Raw genomic sequence first — 18,125 nt, 5'->3', positions numbered from 1 at the left:
CTCCCTCTCAACAAATGGCAATTCCACTCTTTCAGTCACTCAAGCCAAAAATGATTCATCTTTGACTCCACTTTTTCTATCACCTCTACATGGACTCCATCGGCAAACCCTATGAACTCTACCTTCAAAATATATCAACAATCCAATCACTTCTCATCACCTTTACTAACACCACCTTGGTTAAAACCACCAGCAACTTTTATCTAAAAGAGTGGTTCTCAATGTTTGGGGGTGGGGAGGAGAGAATCTGCTCCCCAGGGGAAATCTGGCCATGTTTAGAGAAATTTTTATTGAAACAACTGGGGAAGTGCTACTGGTAGTGGGTAGGTGCTACTGGTAATGGGTAGAAGTCAGGGATGCTACTAAACATCCTACAATGCACAGTTGTACAATTCTACACAGTTGCACAGTTCTACAATTCAACAAAGAATTATCTGCCAAAATGTTAATAGTGCCATTGCGGAGAAATTCTGATTTCGAATCTTGGAATAGTCCCTTTAACTGATCCACTCTTGCCTCCCAGAATAATCCTTTTATAATGTAAGTCTCAGATCACATTACTCTTTTCTGCTCAAAATCTTCCAGCGGCTTCCCAAATCACTCAATGTAAAACTAAAGTCCTTACAAACACCTACAAAGCCATACATAATCTTACCTCCCTCCCTTCACCTTGCTACATCTCTGACCTGGTCTTGTACTTCTCCCTCCTTCATTCACTCTGCTCAAGGAACAATGGCTTCCACCAACAGGCTATGTATACGCCCACCTCTGGGTCTCTGTACTTATGGTCACTCTGCCTGAAAACTTATTTCCCCCCCAGATACCCATATGACTTGTCCCCTCACTTCCTTCTGGTCTCTACTCAAATGTTACTTTATCAGAGGTCTTCTCTGGCCACTCTTTATAAAATGATCAAAATCTCTCTCCACTCCATCTCAGCACACTTTATTTCCCCTCTACCCTGCTTTATTTGTATCCACGGCACTTATCAACAACTGACATATTTATCTGCTTATGGCTGACTCCCTCCAATAGAAAATATGCTTCATGAGGGCAAATACTTTGTCTTTATCTCCAGACCTCAGAACTATTTCTTGCACACAGCAGATAACTGATAAGTAGTGGTTGAACAAATGCAGGAGCGAATAGATGAATGGAGCTAGAAACATCAATCAGAACAAACTACAGAGAACCTTGAAGGCCAAAAAAGAAATGTGGATGCAATGTTTGAACTGGCCTAAAGAAGTGATTACCCAAGAGTGATTGTCGTCTCATCAAGTCATACAAGTCACCTGTGCCCTCTACCAAAGCGAGAGAAAGAGAGGGAGAGAAAGATGGATGGATAATTCTATTTTATGTCAATATAAGAACATTATAATAATCAGAAGTATCTAATAATGAAATGGACAATCTTTAAGGTATTAAGAACTCCAACCAACCTCTCAGCAGTGAGCATGTGGTAACAAACTACTCTCCCACAATGTTCCCCTCAGCTTGTCCTTTTGGACTCAGCTCAGATGTCATCATCTCTACAAAGGATTTCTAGAATCACTCCTACTTATGACCCTCAGAGCAATCTACCCAAACGCGTACTTCAATTTACTAAAAGTATTTGTTAACATATTGTATAGACTGAATTGGGCTCCCCCCATTCATATGCTGAAGTCCTAACCCCTCCTGTGACTACACTGGAGACAGGGCCTTTAAGCAGGTGATTAAGGTTAAATAAGGTCATAAGGGAGGAACCCTGATCCAGTAGAACTGCTGTCTTTATAAAAGAAGAGACACCAGAATCTCTCTCTCTCTCTGCCATGTGAGGACACAGTGAGAAGGCAGCAGTTTGGAAACCAGGAAAAGAGCTCTCATCAGAAATCAAACGCTGCCAGAACCTTGATCTTGGACTTCTCAGCCTCCAGAACTGTGAGAAAATAGATTTTTGTTGTTTAAGCCACCCAATCTATGGCATTTTGTTATGGCAGCCTGAGCAGATGAAAACATATATCTTTTTACCTCTAGACTAGAAAAGTACTATATCTCCTCATTTATTATCATATCCCCAGCCCAGAATAAGGCAACTTTAATAAAACACAGACACTACTACATAGTTTATGGAATGATATAGAGCACACTTTTTCTTTTTTTTTGCTGAGATTCACCCTGAGCTAACACCTGTTGCCAATCTTCCTCTTTTTGCTTAAGGAAGATTCACCCTGAGCTAACAGATGTGCCAATCTTCCTCTATTTTGTATGCGGGTCACCGCCACAGCATGATAAGTGATGTAGGTCCACTCATGGGATCCGAACCCATGAACCCAGGCCACCGAAGCAGAGCACACCAAACCTAACCACTATGCCACAGGGCCAGCCCCAAAATAAATCCTAATTTTGTCCAGGAAGGCCGTAAGACAACTAAATATTCATTTTCCCAGTCTCCCTTAAAGGCTGGTGTGCCTATGTGACATAGTTCTAGCCAGTAAGTCATATGAGAAGCCTCTAAGAATTCTGAGAAAATGGTTATTTTAATTATAAAATAGGACAAAGGAGGAGCGCTAGTTCTGCCTTCCCCCCTTTCTTCTTCCTCAGTGGAGCTGCAGTAGCCATCTTCTAACTATAAGGGCATACACACAAGGGTTGAAAGCAAACACTCTAAGGTTACAGGTGGAAAAACAAAAAGGGGAAGAGCCTGGGTTCTGTATGGCACCAGCAACCAACCACCTTCCTCCAGACTTCTTGTTAAGTGAAGAAAATTCATCTTTATTTTAAATCACTGTTAGGTTTTCTACTACTTACAACTGAAGACATTCCTAATGGATACAAACAAGAAGCATATTAGAGAAACAAAAGGAAGAGGATTCTTACTAGTCTGAAACATTAATTCCTTACCAGCCACAGGTCCCTAATCATAAATGAACTCCTCTTATTAGCATGAGATTGGAGAAGGTCTAGCAAATTAAGACAATACAGATTAGGTATGAAATGACTGAATGGTCCCAGAACCCAGGCAATCACTCTCCCTAATAAGTCTTTATTTTTATACAGAATAACAGCTTAACCCTATCTAATTCAAAAACGGCTTTCAGGTTGCTTACACATAGATGAGAGAGAGAGAGAGATATCTTAGGACAATGATAATCATCAACGGCATACAGGTCATAAAGTAGAAGAAAATTACAGCAAGTACCAAAAACCCATGCTAGAGGTAGCTATTGCAATTTATGACCAAATTTTGCTCTGAGCATCCTGGAAGCCAAACTAAATTCAAAAGGAAGGAAGTGAAACTCAAACTAATCAACTCTTATTGTCTGATGGAAGAAACATTTCAATTTTGTTAAGAGACAACTATTACCAGTTAAAGCAGGGTTGGAAAACTTTTTTCTGCAAAAGGCCAGAAAGTAAATATTTTAGGCTTTGCAGGCCATCAGTGCTATCTCAATTACTCAACTCTGCTTGTATAGCACAAAAGCATCCCATAGACAATATGTAAACAAATGAGTATGGTTGTATTCCAATAAAACTTTATTTACGAAAACAGTCAATGGGCCAGATTTGTCCCTCAGGCTATAGTTTGGTGACCCCGGAGTCAAAGGATTCTTAGATGTAAGCACCAGACCCTAGCTAATTAAGCATAAAATGAATTTATTGAAAGAACATTGGGTGGCTCACAGAAGTTTGGGGGAAGGCTGGAGAAACAGGTTTAAGGCTACACTTCCAGAACAAAGCACAAAGCCACACTGAAGAACCAATCCAATCAGGAAACCATTGCTATTACTTCTGATTGGTAGGGGCTAGAATGGGTAGCACTGCCACTTCTGGGCCAAGAATGCAACCTCCTCAGCGAAACAGCCACTAGCGCTAATGCCACTTCAATGCCAGGAACTCAACCTTGCAGGTGATCCTGCTGCCTCTGCTGCCAAGGAGATAAAGTTAGCTGCTCATTACTTTCTCTCTCACGTCACTAAGTCCTAAATCCAAGTGTGGTGTGGGCACACGGTATTGGTAAAACCTAAGTCACTACCGGTGCCCTTCTAGCAGGGAAGTTTGAGAAATATCAAAATTTTTATCTCCTTTAGGGGACAGCACCTTTGCCCCCAAGAAGACTCATAAAATGGGGAACACAAAATGCTGTGCAATAAAAACAAATGATAACTACCCATTTTAGTTATCTCTTACTTATACCTTTCCTTCCCATATATAAATTGTTTTTTTGAAAATACTCCAGCCTAACGAATTGTCATTAACCCTAACAAACTAAATATGCTCTCACCATCTCCCCAAAAAGGGGACAACACAAAGTCTTATCAGTCACAACATCCCAGCATTAAATTCTAAGGAATTTCTCTCTTAGTTGTTGAGCGCTTTAAGTACCAGCTACTACTCTAAGCCTCTATGCCTTTGTTCATGTGGTGACCTCTGCCTGGAATATTCTTATCTCTCATTATCCCCCTTTGTTTCCAGGCAAAGGCTTAATCTTCAGGTGTCATCTCCTCTAACTTGCCATCTCTGATTCAGTCCTCCAAAGCCTTCAGCAGGTCCTCCTCCTTTAGGATCTTAGAGCACCTCATGAACACTCTTGTCACTTTATTGACCGTAGGTGTCTTATATCTCCAGCAGACCATGGGTTAGGGAATGTTTCTTTCATTTCTGTTCCTTCAGTACCTAATCAAAGCCTGGGACATAGATGGTTCTCAACAATTACATCAACTGAATGCAAACAAATCTAAAAAATAAAAACATTACATATCTTTTGGTCCAACCACTCAATTTCTCTTTGTCTTGCTCTAATTCCTTTTATATCCCAGAATATGTGCTTGTTTCCAAGGCTGCCTTAAATATCTCTCCTAAATATTTTAAATGCTGCAGCAGCACAAGTGGCTTTAAAAATAAAGGTGATTATAAATTCTTTACAAATCCAGAAACAGTTTGAAGTTCACTGTGTCATCAATGCAGACCATTTTAATAGGCATATTGCCATTTTAAGGACTCCTAGACTCAAAACACTTTAGATACAGATTTTTTTTTAATGAGCTCCCAATCTTTCTTGCCACTGAAATCTTTCTTCTCACTTTAATTAAACTTAGACTCCAACTATGGTGTTCCACTAGGTCAGCCAAGGTTTCAGAAAAGAAGTACTTTCTATAAGACATGACAATCCTTAACATTTATGCAGCTCTTTACAATTAATAAAGCACAGTCATACCCATCATCCAATATAACTCTTACCTACAATCTTGTGAGATTTCTGCTCACACGCAAAGCCCAGTCCCAAAGTCATCTCTCCTGGACCACTACCACCACCAGCGCCACCACCATCCCCAACACTACACATTTGCTATAGCTCTTTTCACTTATACAGATTATCTATTCCACAGTGAAGTGTGAGCAGCTTGAGGGAAGCGACCAGGCCTAGTACAGCGTACAGCATAGTAAATGCTCGATAACTGCTGAATAAACAAACCAAAGTGAGTTAGGCAGAACAGTTAGCATATCTGTTTTAATAAAGTAGAAACTGAGATGACTTTCCCAAATTCTCCTAGCTAAGACAATAATCAGGATACTCTTGACTCTCAATTCAGGACTCTTTTTACCACATGCCCTCTTCTAGGACTGGTCAGTGTGCAAAAGAAGGAGTCTTGAACTAGGACTCAGAAGTTTTTGTGCTAGGCTTAACTTTTCTTAAAGTTAAGCCACTTAACTTCCCTATCAGTTTCCTCATTTTTCAAGTGGCAACAGCCACACTGTCTTTCCCTCTCTGAACACAGTGAATCACACATAAGATGCTGTGAGTAAAAGTGGCTTGCAAAGTGTGAAATATGATATACTAGGCCAGAGATAATGCTTAGATTGATGACTCTCACTGTCAGCGACAAAGTCAAAATCAGAGTCTGCCCTAGGTGAATCATATTTATTCTAACAGGTCTAAAAAATCAGTTTCATTATCCTCATTTTGCAGACGAGAAAAACGAGGCACAGAGAGCTTAACACTTGGCAAAGACTGCAAACCTAGTAAATATTAGAGCTGCAATTAGAATTCAGGTCCACCACATCCTAAAGATCTTCCCATGCTGCTTCCTCAACACTATAGAATAAAAGCCTTTATTCTCCTTTAAATTCAATTACTATTAGGCAAATGGAACAGTGCTAATCTTGAGTTCAGAACATTCTATTGTCGCTTAGGCCAAAATCAAACCAAGAATTACCCTTGTAGGTAAGTACAGCTTGATTGCAATCCCTGTAGTGCCATGCCTCAGAATGACGAGCTAAAAATTGAATATGCATATTAGAAAATTTTGAAATTATTTTAACTAGACTGAAAATCTGACAGGAAAAGCAAAAGCGAACCATTCACTGCTATGATTATGAAACAGGGGTAAGAGCCTGGGCTTTGAAATCAGTTCAAACTTAAAGTAGAAAAGAAAAGCCTGGGCAAAGGGCTGAACAGAGAGGACCAAGATGTGACAGTGACTGGAGCAAATGGGGTTGGTAGTGAGACCAAAGACAACACAGGCCCCTGTCCTTCTCTTCCTCCCCACTCACCTCCAGAGCCAAAAAGGAACCTAATCTGTGATGCTTATTTTCTCCTTACAGCACCTGAACAATACAGATTAGTAAGCCACTGAGAAAGTCTAAAGCCCTCTTTTGCTGACACTTCAGCCTAAATGCCTCCCCAGAGACAGACAGCAAGGCAGACAGGCTGTCAGAAGACACATGTTGTCATACTGTTCTTCATACAGATTGGGGTAGGTTTTTCTGGTAGAGTGCTGTAGCTGCTATTATTTGCAGCTGTAAATACACATACGTGTAAGCCAGCAATTCTTTCATTTGGGTTGAGAGTGTAGAGAAGGTTTTTAAAAGACAAATTTGGAATTTACAAAAGAAAAGAGCAGTGTGAATATATAATTTTCTCAGAAAGAGCTCTGGCATAGGGCAGGCATCCGACCCAGCAATACCACAGTCCAAATCCTTTCCTGTAGTCGGAGCCTCTTAGACCTCAGCAGGGCCTGCAAACAGACATCAGATGAAAGCAGCAGACGCACAACCCAGAATCCATTCCCTCAACAAGGTCCCTTAACCTTCCCTGAGTGTCTGTTAGTTGCAAAGCCACATGTTGAGTGCATTCAAGGAGCAGCCAATGAATCAGGGGCAACAGATAAGAGTTAATCATGAAACCAGGAAGAATGAAGCGAACATTCCATCAGAAGTAGGAAAAAAGGGATTGATTTTGATTATGGAGGTCAGAGAGGCTTCACCAGGGGACCAATCCCCCTATGGACATCCTCCTCACTGTACTCAGACTCTGACATTCCACACCAGACATCTGAACTAGGACCCCAACGGATTTTGTCAGATAGTGAAGAAAGGAGTTGGCTAAGTCAGTTGGGGAGAAGGCAAAGACAAAAACCTCAAAGAGTAAACATAGGGGTTACGTGTAAGGAATGGCCAGTCACCATGGCTGGAGTGCAGTGTACCTGAAGGAATTAATAAGAAACAAGGCAGGAAAGGCACACTTGGGTCAGATCCAGGAGGGCCTCAAATGCCAGCCTAAGGAACTTGAAATTTATTCTACAAGCAAGGGGAATTATTATAAAGTTTTTAAGCAGAGTAGTGGCATATTTTGACATATTTTAGAAAGATCACTCTAGCAGAGTGCAAAAGGTAAGGGAAGATTAGAAGCAGTAAGATTGTTAGGAAGCAACTGTTATAATAGAGTCCAGTTAAGAGAGGATGAGGACAGCCCAACACTGTGATGAGAGCCTAAGCAGGGTGAGAAGGGTCCACGATGGAGAGGGGTAGAGGAAGCCTGGTAAGGAGAATCAGAGCCCAAGTAGGGTGAGAAGGGCATGCACGCACGGGCCAGAGAGGTGGACTGGTATGGGATATCAGGGTCCGAGTACAGTGAGGAAAGCATCCGTGAGGGGAGAGAGTGCTTAGTGTGGTATGTCAGAGCCCAAGCTATAGAAGTGAAGGAGTCCACAAGGCAGAGCAGCCTGACATAGGGTGATGGCCCACGCAGGATGAGGAGGGCATCCACACAGTGAGGAGAGACTGTAACAAGGAGATGGAACCTCGTTTCCTAACTATGTCTACCGAGGGCCTGGGAGAAGCATCAGCCCAATAGCAATAAGCATACCCAGCAGCCAGATCTTGGTTTCTAAATACCGCTTAACACTAAAAGAAACCAGGGCTCCTTGGTGAAATGGCTTATTCCAGGGCTGGGGCAGGGAAAGCACAAGATGAGCCAAGAACCATGAGGAACGACCATGAGGAATGGTCAAAGAATGATAGGCACATGTCAAAAGAGGCCAGAAGCCAAACTGAATGGGGCTCCTACTGGCCAAATCTGGGAGAATTTGACCATTAAAATAAATAATGACAGCAACAGATTATTACCCATTGAATAAAACAGGAAGCCAAGAGTCCATACAGATACAAATAAATATATTGAAAGTTTGGCAAGGAAAAGCATATTTACATAGTTTCATAGTACTTCCCTACAAAATACTTATTAATCATAAATGAGAAAAGAGTAATTTCACAGCAGACGCCATTTTGAGCAAGTTCCCAAACTGAAGCTAAACAGTAAAGAGACAATAGCAGCAAAATACCATAAAAAGAATACGGACTGTAGAGGTAGAGCTTGTTTTCAATTCCTGACTCTGCCACCTGGGGCTAGTTGTTGTTGTGAAGAGTTGGAGAAATAATGTTTAAAGTATCTATCAAAAGTGCCATGAACAGTAGAGGCTTAAAATGTACCTTTATTTAGATACATTTTTGTTACATTACTTGTAACATTTTGCTACTATATGCATTATTATTTACAATGTTTACAACAATAATTTGCATTATTATTTATATTTGCATTATTTACATTATTTTTGCTACATTATTTGCAACTCTACTTTTTGCAAATAACTCATGCGTATACAGTTTTATAACATGCATCTAGGATATCACTTACACCTCATATCAACCCTGAGAGATTATGCAATAAAAGTGGTGTTCCCTTTTCAATCTGACAGATGAGGCAACTGAAACATGAATAGAATGAATTGCTGTGTCCAGTGTTTAACAGTTAAATGTACAGCTGAGCCCTGAAACACGTACTCTCAACTCCCTCTCCAGTGGCCTTTCCCTCTCACAGAGCTCACATGTTGCTGAGGGAAATAGCCTTTCTCTTTCACTAGAATGTGGAATAATATCAAAGGAGATAATCTCTCTGAGACGGGAGTGTGACTAAGACCAACGAAGAAAGAGTAATGAATCTTTTTCCACTCAGAACCAGAACAGGAAGAGTCACCTAACCACCTAGCCACTGGAACTCATTAAAACAATAAACTCTTCAGAAGGACCTAAGCTAAGGAAGCCCCACAAAAGGCAAGTAATTTCACAATATGTTCTAACTAGAATGGATCTTAAATGCCACCAAGTCCAACTGTCCCATGTACAGATGGTGAAACTGAGACTTGGAGAAGGGAAAGGACATCTCTGAGGTCACAAAGAGTTACAATATGCCAACCCTATAACCACTGAATGGCCTGAAAATAAGGTCATGGGAGAATTCATTTGGTAACTATTTATCACAAATCAACACAAGATACTGTCTTTATCACATTCATATTCTCAACTTTAAGCCTGTGTGTTTTTCTGTCTCCTCAATTATAGTGAATGGCCCCTACATCTTAATCATCTGTGTACTCCCACAGGCTTGGTAAGCAGTTGGTGCCCAATAAGTACTTGTCATAAAACACAATATGATCCCAGGTATGCAAAGTTTGGTTTAACATCCAAAAAAATCCATCAACCAATATACCATATTAACAGAATAAAGGACAAAAGATGTGAGATCATCTCTATTGATGCAGAAAAAGCATTTGACAAAATCCAACATCCTTTCATGATAAACACACTCAAGAAATCAAGAATAGAAGGAAACTTCCTTAACCTAATAAAGGGCATCTATGAAAAACCCACAGCTAATATCAGACTTAATTGGTAAATAATTGAATGCTTTCTCCCTAAAATCAGGAACAAAACAAGGATATCTGCTCTTGCCACTTCTATTTAACACTGTATTGGAGGCTGTAATCAGAGCAACTAGGGAAGAAAAAGAAATAAAAGCACCCAAATTAGAAAGAAAGAAGTAAAACTATTTCTATTTGAGATGCCATGATCTTGTATATAGAAAATCCTGAGGAATCCACACATTCATACACACAACAAAACCAGAATTACTAAATGAGTTTAACCAGGTTGCAGGATATAAAATCAATAAAAAAGATACAAAATCAATACAAAAATCAATTGTGTTTCTATACTCAAGCAATGAACAATCCAAAAACTGAAATCTTAAAAAATTCCATTTACAATAGCATCAAAAAGAATAAAAGAAGTGCAAGACTTGTACAACCTTGAAAAAGAACAACAAAGTTAGAGGATTCATACTTCCCAATTTCAAAACTTACTACAAAGCTGCAGTAATGAAGACAGAGTGGTACTGGCATAAAGATGGAGATACAGATCAATGAAATAGAATTGGGAGTCCAGGAATTATATTTATGGCCAAATGATTTTGACAAGAGTGCCAAGACAATTCAACAGGAGAAGAATAGTCTTTCAATAAGTGGTGTCAGGACGATTGGATATCCAAATGCAAAAATATGCAGCTGGACCTCTCTATCATACCATATGCAAAAAGTAACTCAAAATGGATCCTAGATTTAAATGTAAGAGCTAAAACTACAAAACTCTTAAAACAAAATATAGGTGTAAATATTCATGACCTAGGACTAGGCAATTATTTCTTAGCTATGGCACCAAAAACACAAACAACAAAAGAAAAACTAAGCAAATTGGACTACATCAAAATTAAAAATTTGGGGGCTGCAAGCAATAGCATCAAGAAAGTGAAAAGACAACCCACAGAATAAGAGAAAATATTTGTAAATCATATATCTGATAAGGGACTTGCATCCAGAATATATAAAGAACTCAGAATAATAGTAAGAAGACAACCCAATTTAAAAATGGACAAAACATCTGAATAGACATTTGTCTAAAGACAGACAAATGGTCAACAAGCACGTGAAAACATGCTCATTGTCATTAGTCATTGAGTAAATTCAAATCAAAATCACAATGAGATAGATATCATTTCACACCCACTAGGATGGCTGTAATAAAAAAGACAGATAATAACAAGTGTTGGTGAGGATGTAGAGAAATTGGAGCCCTCATATAATACAGTGAGAAAGTAAAATGGTGCAGTTCCTTTGGAAAAAAGTCTGGTAGCTCCTCGAAAGGTTAAACGCAATTCCACTCCTACATATATACCTAAGATAAATGAAAATATACATCCACACAAAAACTGTACACAAATGTTCACAGCAGCGTTACTCATAATAGCAAAAAAGTAGAAACAACCCAAATGTCCATCAACTGATGAATGGATAAATACAATGTAGCATATCCATACAACGGAATATTAATCATCAATAAATACAATTACATAGAGAGAAATAAACAGAATTCCATAAAATGGAATATTATTCAACAATAAAAAGAAATGATACATGTTACCACATGGACGAACATTTAAAACATCCTAAGTGAAAGAAACAAGATAGAAAAGACCACATATTGTATGATTCCATTTATATGAAATGTTCAAAATAGGCAAATCAAATATATAGAACGAACCTTTAAAACATCCTAAGTGAAAGAAACAAGATAGAAAAGACCACATATTGTATGATTCCATTTATATGAAATGTTCAAAATAGGCAAATCAAATATACAGAGACAAAAAGTAGATTAGTAGTTGCACTAGGGCAATGAGGATGGGGAGAATGGGAAGTGACTGCTAATGGGCTCAGGGTTTCTTTTAGAAGGACAAAATTTCCTAAAACTAGATTGTGCTGATGGTTGTACAACCCTGTGAATATACTAAAAAATACTGAATTGTACACTTTAAGTAGGTAAATTTTATGATATGTGAATTATATTTCAAAAAAGCTGTAACACACACACATACAACTATGGGAGAGTGGCAAAGCACCCACTGGTCTTAAGAGTCAGAGCTGGGGTCAAATCCTAGTTCCATTACACACTACCTGCATGACCAATAAATAAACTTATTTTCTTTATTTGTAAAATTAGGATAATAATAGTAATCACTACCTTTGCAAAATGGCTAGACAATGAGATTAAGAAAACAGACAGGAAAGTGCCTTACATACAGACATTTCCTGTCACTAGTTTTACTGACTAAAATAATTGAAACAAGGAGAGGGCATTTTTCTCATCTTTAAGCATCTTTGTGGCTTTTTCCCACAAGCTAAAAGGAAAATCATCAGATCTCAAATTTTACAATGAAGAGTAAAAAAGCTCTAAAGTATATGAACACAGGCACTCAGCATGCAGTCCTGAATAAAGAAAGGGGTACACATAGATACCCCAATTGCCTTCTTCCCATAGAATCCAAACTTACTTTCTGTTTCAGCAGGTGTACCCTGACCACCACATCACCACTGAAATAGAAGTTCAGAGAGAGAACGTGATTCCTAGCTCTGGGTTGGTAAGGAGAATGAGGCTTCCCTGGTTCTCAGCAGACACTTACCCTGCGGTTGGAGGCCACACGAGGACATCACTGGTGGGCAACCAAAGATGGAAAGGAGAAAAGAAGGGCTGCTTAATACTTTTGTTTATACAAGGGAAAACTGAGGGATTTGCCTGTGGCCACACAACAACATCATATAGTCCCAATCAAATGATCGGTGTGGCAACGAGCACAGTGTTTTACAAAGAATTCTGGGCTTGAGGATAGGAAAAATCAGATCTAGTCCCAAAATTGCTACGAAATTACCGTCTAATCTTGAATAAATCACTTTCTCTGACTCTCAGCTCCCTTTCCATGTGCCAACTGATTCAGAAATTCACAAATAAAAGTAACTACTGCACACATGGCACTGTGCTGAGATACTGTGGTGAACAAAACAGACTGAGTCTGTTTACACATAAGTCTACATTTATGGAGCTTACAGGATAGAACACTGCGGAAGTCAGATATTAAAAAAATACACAAACCAATTATAACATAATTACAACTGGTGATGCACAGCAAATGTCAATCAGGAAGTAAGAAGCGGGCAGGAGAGCATATTTGCTAAAGAAAACCTTACCAACAAACTTTAGACTACAAATCAGAAAGAGCTCCTCTCAGCTTTCCTTCCATCACAAACAGGGGCTCTGTATTTCTTTGCCACATGTTGTCACCTGACTGCCTGCTACTTCACGTGGCTGGAAGCAGCATGGTCAACCACCGAAAAACATAAAATATGCATACAACAAACACCAGCCAGCTCCACCAGTTTCTGCCGCTTTCTCTCTCTGAGTAAGTGTCAGTGTCTTCAGCTATAAAATGGGGACAATAGTATCTACTTCACAGTATTATTCTGAAGATAAAACAGGAAAAAGTACTCTGGATATTAATCTACTCCAGTGTGTCCTCAGTGCTCAGTACAGTTAGGCACACAATACTTGCCCCATCTGTATAACCGAAATCATATCTACACACCTCATAGAGGAATTGTGAGGATTAAATGAGATAACATATAGATACTTAGCAGAGTCTCTGACACATAGAAAATCATAAAAACATTAACTGCTCTTAATTCACTTAACCTTTTTCCCTCAGTTTCCTCATTTGTAAAACAGGGACAATAATAGTACCTAATTCATAGGACTATTATGGAGATTAAATGAGCTAATATATTTAAAGGCTCAGAACAGTGGCACATAAGTGCTATATGAGATTATATTATTGATTTTCTCTCTTAGCTGTTCCTACAATTTACATATATATAGACCACTGGTTTTCAGTCGGAGTTGATTTTGTCTTGTCCCCCAGGGGACATTTGGCAATGTGTAGAGACATTTTTAAATTTTTTTATTTTTATTTATTTTTTTTTAGGAAGATTAGCCCTGAGCTAACATCTGCTGCCAACCCTCCTCTTTTTGCTGAGGAAGACTGGCCCTGAGCTAACATCCATGCTCATCTTCCTCTACTTTATATGTGGGACGCCTACCACAGCATGGCATGCCAAGTGGTGTCATGTCCGTACCCGGGATCCAAACCGGCAAACAGCGGGCCGCCAAAGTGGAATGTGCGCACTTAACCACTCTGCCACCGGGCTGGCCCCTAGAGACATTTGTGATTGTCACATCTGGAGGTGGATGCTACCGGAATCCAGTGGGTAGACGACAAGGATGCTGTTAAACATCCTACAATGCACAGAATAGCTCCCTACCCCCAAAAATAGAATCATACAATCCAAAATATCAATAGTATCGAGGGTGAGAAACTCCAATATAGACTAAACAAATCAGACAGAAGTTCTCTCTTCCTCCTCCTCTGCACTCCTAGAGTATTTGGATTGCTCTTCTAGACTTTACTAAACAGGTATAAAAGTTTTAGACCTGAAACAGGTTTTAGAGGGCCCCTTACTTTACCAAGGTCTAAAATGGGCAAGTAGTTTACGAAAGAACAGAGATTCAACAAAAAAGCCAGAAGTGGAACCCAGGTCCCCTGACTCTCAGACTGGTGCTCCTTCCATGAACTAACTCAGATACATTGCAAGCACTTCCTCCTTCCCTTCCCAGCTCCCTCTACACCTTTTCCTCCTCCTCTCTCCGCCTCTCTTTCCCAGGTTTGGAAACAGGATCTATTTCCTTTCTAGCATCAACAGAAGTCAGAGACATGGCAGACCTTTCTCCCCACCTTCTCAGTTGCTTACCTTCACAAGGACTTGCCCTCTCGAGCTCTAGTCTGGGCTTTGGACCAGAGGCCAAAAACTCTTTCTATTTACCTTGACTGGGGTCCTTTCTTGTAGGGGTCAAGCTGAGCTGTTTTGGCCACCACTCTCTCCCGAGTTTAGGCAGGCAGGCTGCCTGAAAGCATAACTTGGGTCAGACAACCTGGATTAATTTCCCTTTCCCTGTCTATGGGAATGAACTGGCCTCTGGGAGGGGCCAAAGGCAAGTTCTAACAGCTTACATTGGACTTTCTCCCCAGGAAGTGGTTTTGAAGAGAAAAAAAGACCGTGGGTATCTTGGTGAGAGAAAACATGGAGAAAGGATACGTAAGAGAAAAAGACACTGAGGGCTTTCAGAGTATTCAGCTGCACGTAGGACATCTCAAACATTTCCCACATCTAATCCTTACCAGTACTTTGAGGACAAATGCCTGCCTCCTCAAAAAGCCTCCCCTGACCACTTCAGCCCATGAAAATATTAAGCAAGTGTTCATTATATGCCAGCCCCTATACTAACTTTATCTCATTTAATCTTCACAACCTCAGCTATTTATTATCCCCATTTTAGAGATGAAGAAAATGAGGATAAGAGAGGTTTACCAACTTGCCTTATTGCTTTAGCCAAGAAGAAGCAGAGCTGCAATTTATTCCCAGATCTTCCAGACCCCAGAAAACTAAGCTCTCAACTACTTTACTAAACTGTTTCTCAAGACAATTTCCCCCTTCTCTGAACCAATATTTCATTTATCATCTGTATCACATATTAAGCAATTAACTTTAGGCAGCCTTGTCTTAGTTATATTTGCATCAGAAGATTTGTTCAAGACCTTGTGCTGGGTCCTGTGAATAAAAGATATAAATAGCAGGCAGTCTCTCCCCTAAAGCAGGGTTTCTCAAACTGTTTTGGCTACAACCCAAAGTAAGAATATAATTCATATGGAGACCCAGTACACAGGCACTTGCACATGTGCACACACACATACACACCCACAAACCTATAAATATAAAACTGAAACAAAAGTTTCACAAAACAATCCTTGCTCTTTCTATATACACTATAGTCTGATATTTTCTCTGGTGTATTCTATTTGACGTTTTTTATTTGACTTTTTAAAAATGCTGGTCCAACTTACTATATTAAATCCACAACCCATGGGTTGAGACTTAGTTTGAAAAAACACTGCCCTTGAGAGCTCCCAGGTTAAAGGGAGAGAGAAGACATGCGTAACAATAAAAATAATTACAATAACAGTTCTATACAATGAGGTCTATAATGAGGAATATTTCCATGAGGGATGGGGTCGGGGGAGAAAACAGTCAGGAGGCTTTACAAAGTCAAGATTTCTGAGCTGTGTCTTGAAGTAGAAATTTTCAAGAATTTGGCAAATGAGCTCCTATAGGCACTCTAAATATTTGTGGATGGAACCTTTTACCTTCCTTCTCTTATGATGTTGAAAAAACAGCATGATCTTTTTGGATGGAAGCCTACACAATCTTTAACTGATGTTCTCTCTCCTAATAGGAACCTCAAGGCACACAGGCAGCATGGCACTGAAGAAAAAGTTTTAGAGTTTGGTAACAGCTTCTCTAGAAGAGCTGTCTATGGAAAGACATCCAGGACTGGCTACCAGGAAACCAGGATCCTAATCCCAGTTTTATCACAGAATTTCTGCGTGACTTTGAGCAGATATCTTTACCTCTCTGGGACTCAGTTACTAACCTATAAACTGACGATGAAAATAGATCACATCATCAGCAAGTTTCTTTCTAGTACTAATAAGCTCCAAGAATAATAAATTCTAAGGATTCTAGTACCAATAAATTCATCAAGTCCATGAAAAGGAATAAATAATTTTAATAAAAAACACTCACCCACAAAGATACCAGGATGAACTTGAGGCTCTAAAACTGAGCTCCTGGGTCTCTGCTTGCCTGATCTCCTTAGCTGGAGGTGGAATGGAAGATGCACACCTAATGGCCTGACGTGTACTATTTCACCTGCCTGAGCCTAAGTTACCTTATGTTAGAGGCCAGTGATTAGAAGCCACAGAGGAGGAGATTTTAGTTTTAAGAGCCAAAATGCCAAGCCATGAAAATGACTGTCTCTAGCCACAGAGAGCTCTCCATCATGGAAGTATGCAAGCAGATACTGGAGAAATACTTGGCAAGAGCTTTGGAGAAGGAATTCACACATGGGATAACGGCCATTAGATGCCCTTAAAGAGAACTTTCAGTCCTAAAATTCTACGTTTCTCTCTTCACACAGCAAGAGACAGAACAACCTTTAGCAGACTGGAGGAGAAAAAATACCCAAAGAGTTTTCTAATCTTTTCCATTCTCCTTTCCTCCTTTCTCTATTTCCATCCCAGTATACTAGGGTCAATCATTCCCAGAGACATCATGGCTATACTTGCCTGCTCTTTTCAGGATTTGTTCTTAATTTATGAAGTGGAAGAAGGGGTTAAATTTCAAGGAAAGAACCACTAGGTATATCTGCAGGGGCCCAGATCCACACCAGGGAATACTTCTCAGGAGAGGGGGAAGTTACGAGATTGGCTCTACCCAGCAGTATCCAAATTCAAGGTGGCCATGGGTTTCTCAGGGCACACAGATTAATGGCCCTCAAAGCATAAAGTTAGGAACCTCGTGTGGATATCTAATCCAGTCCCAGCCACACAGACTAGTCTAAAACACTCCTGTCATTGGGGAATCTGGCATTATAAACTGTCCTCAGTACCTCCAGTGGGTGACCTTGAGCCATTCACTGCTTCACTCTGAGCCTCAATAATTTCAAATGTAAAATTATCAATTGTAAAATTAATATATAAGATAAGATGATCTGTAAAATTTCTTCCAGTATTTATTTTGTTACTCTAATTTAAATGGTATTCTTATCATTAGCATTTTCCTAAATTCTCAAAGATTTAAGTACAAAAATAATAATAAATACTTAGCACATAGTGAGCTAATATTATGGGGCAGGTGCAGTACTTTACATGCTTATCTCCTTCAATCTTCATAGCCAACCTATTTTACACATGAGGAAACAAACTGAGTTAGGTTAAGAAACTTGCCCAAGGTCACACAGGTGAGTAGGAGAACTGGAGCTTTACCCAGAGCCACTGAGTCTACATCCTGTCCTCTTTCCACTAAACCATTCATGTCCGGGCTTCTATTCTAAAAAGAATACTTGGAAAGTAAGCGAACAGAGAGTAGGGAAAAGATGGCTAGAGATTAGCTGCAATCAGCTGGCAAGATCTCCTTTCTACAGCCAACAGGGAAATAACAAAAAGTTTTGGAGCCACCAAAAGACAAGAG

At 39.7% G+C, this 18,125-nt stretch overlaps 1 protein-coding gene across 9 annotated transcripts in view; it reads right to left on the bottom strand.

Annotated features, from left to right (window-relative positions):
* Positions 1 to 18,125, bottom strand: part of PAK1 (p21 (RAC1) activated kinase 1) — a 133,850-nt gene that overhangs the window by 81,465 nt on the left and 34,260 nt on the right. Inside the window, exon 1 of one of the 9 annotated variants that reach the window (XM_070274353.1) lies at positions 14,790 to 15,013. The exons of 6 other annotated variants lie outside the window; for them this stretch is intronic. The gene's annotated coding sequence lies outside the window, so the exon portion shown is untranslated. Of the gene's footprint in view, positions 1 to 14,789; positions 15,014 to 18,125 lie in introns of those variants that run through there. 2 more of the 9 variants (XM_070274351.1, XM_070274345.1) reach the window with 2 other exon arrangements.

The sequence above is a fragment of the Equus caballus genome, chromosome 7, assembly GCF_041296265.1.
Source record: "Equus caballus isolate H_3958 breed thoroughbred chromosome 7, TB-T2T, whole genome shotgun sequence".
Taxonomy (NCBI): domain Eukaryota; kingdom Metazoa; phylum Chordata; class Mammalia; order Perissodactyla; family Equidae; genus Equus; species Equus caballus.
The sequence above is the reverse complement of the archived record's forward strand: the minus strand, read 5'-3'. Positions and strand labels throughout refer to the sequence as shown.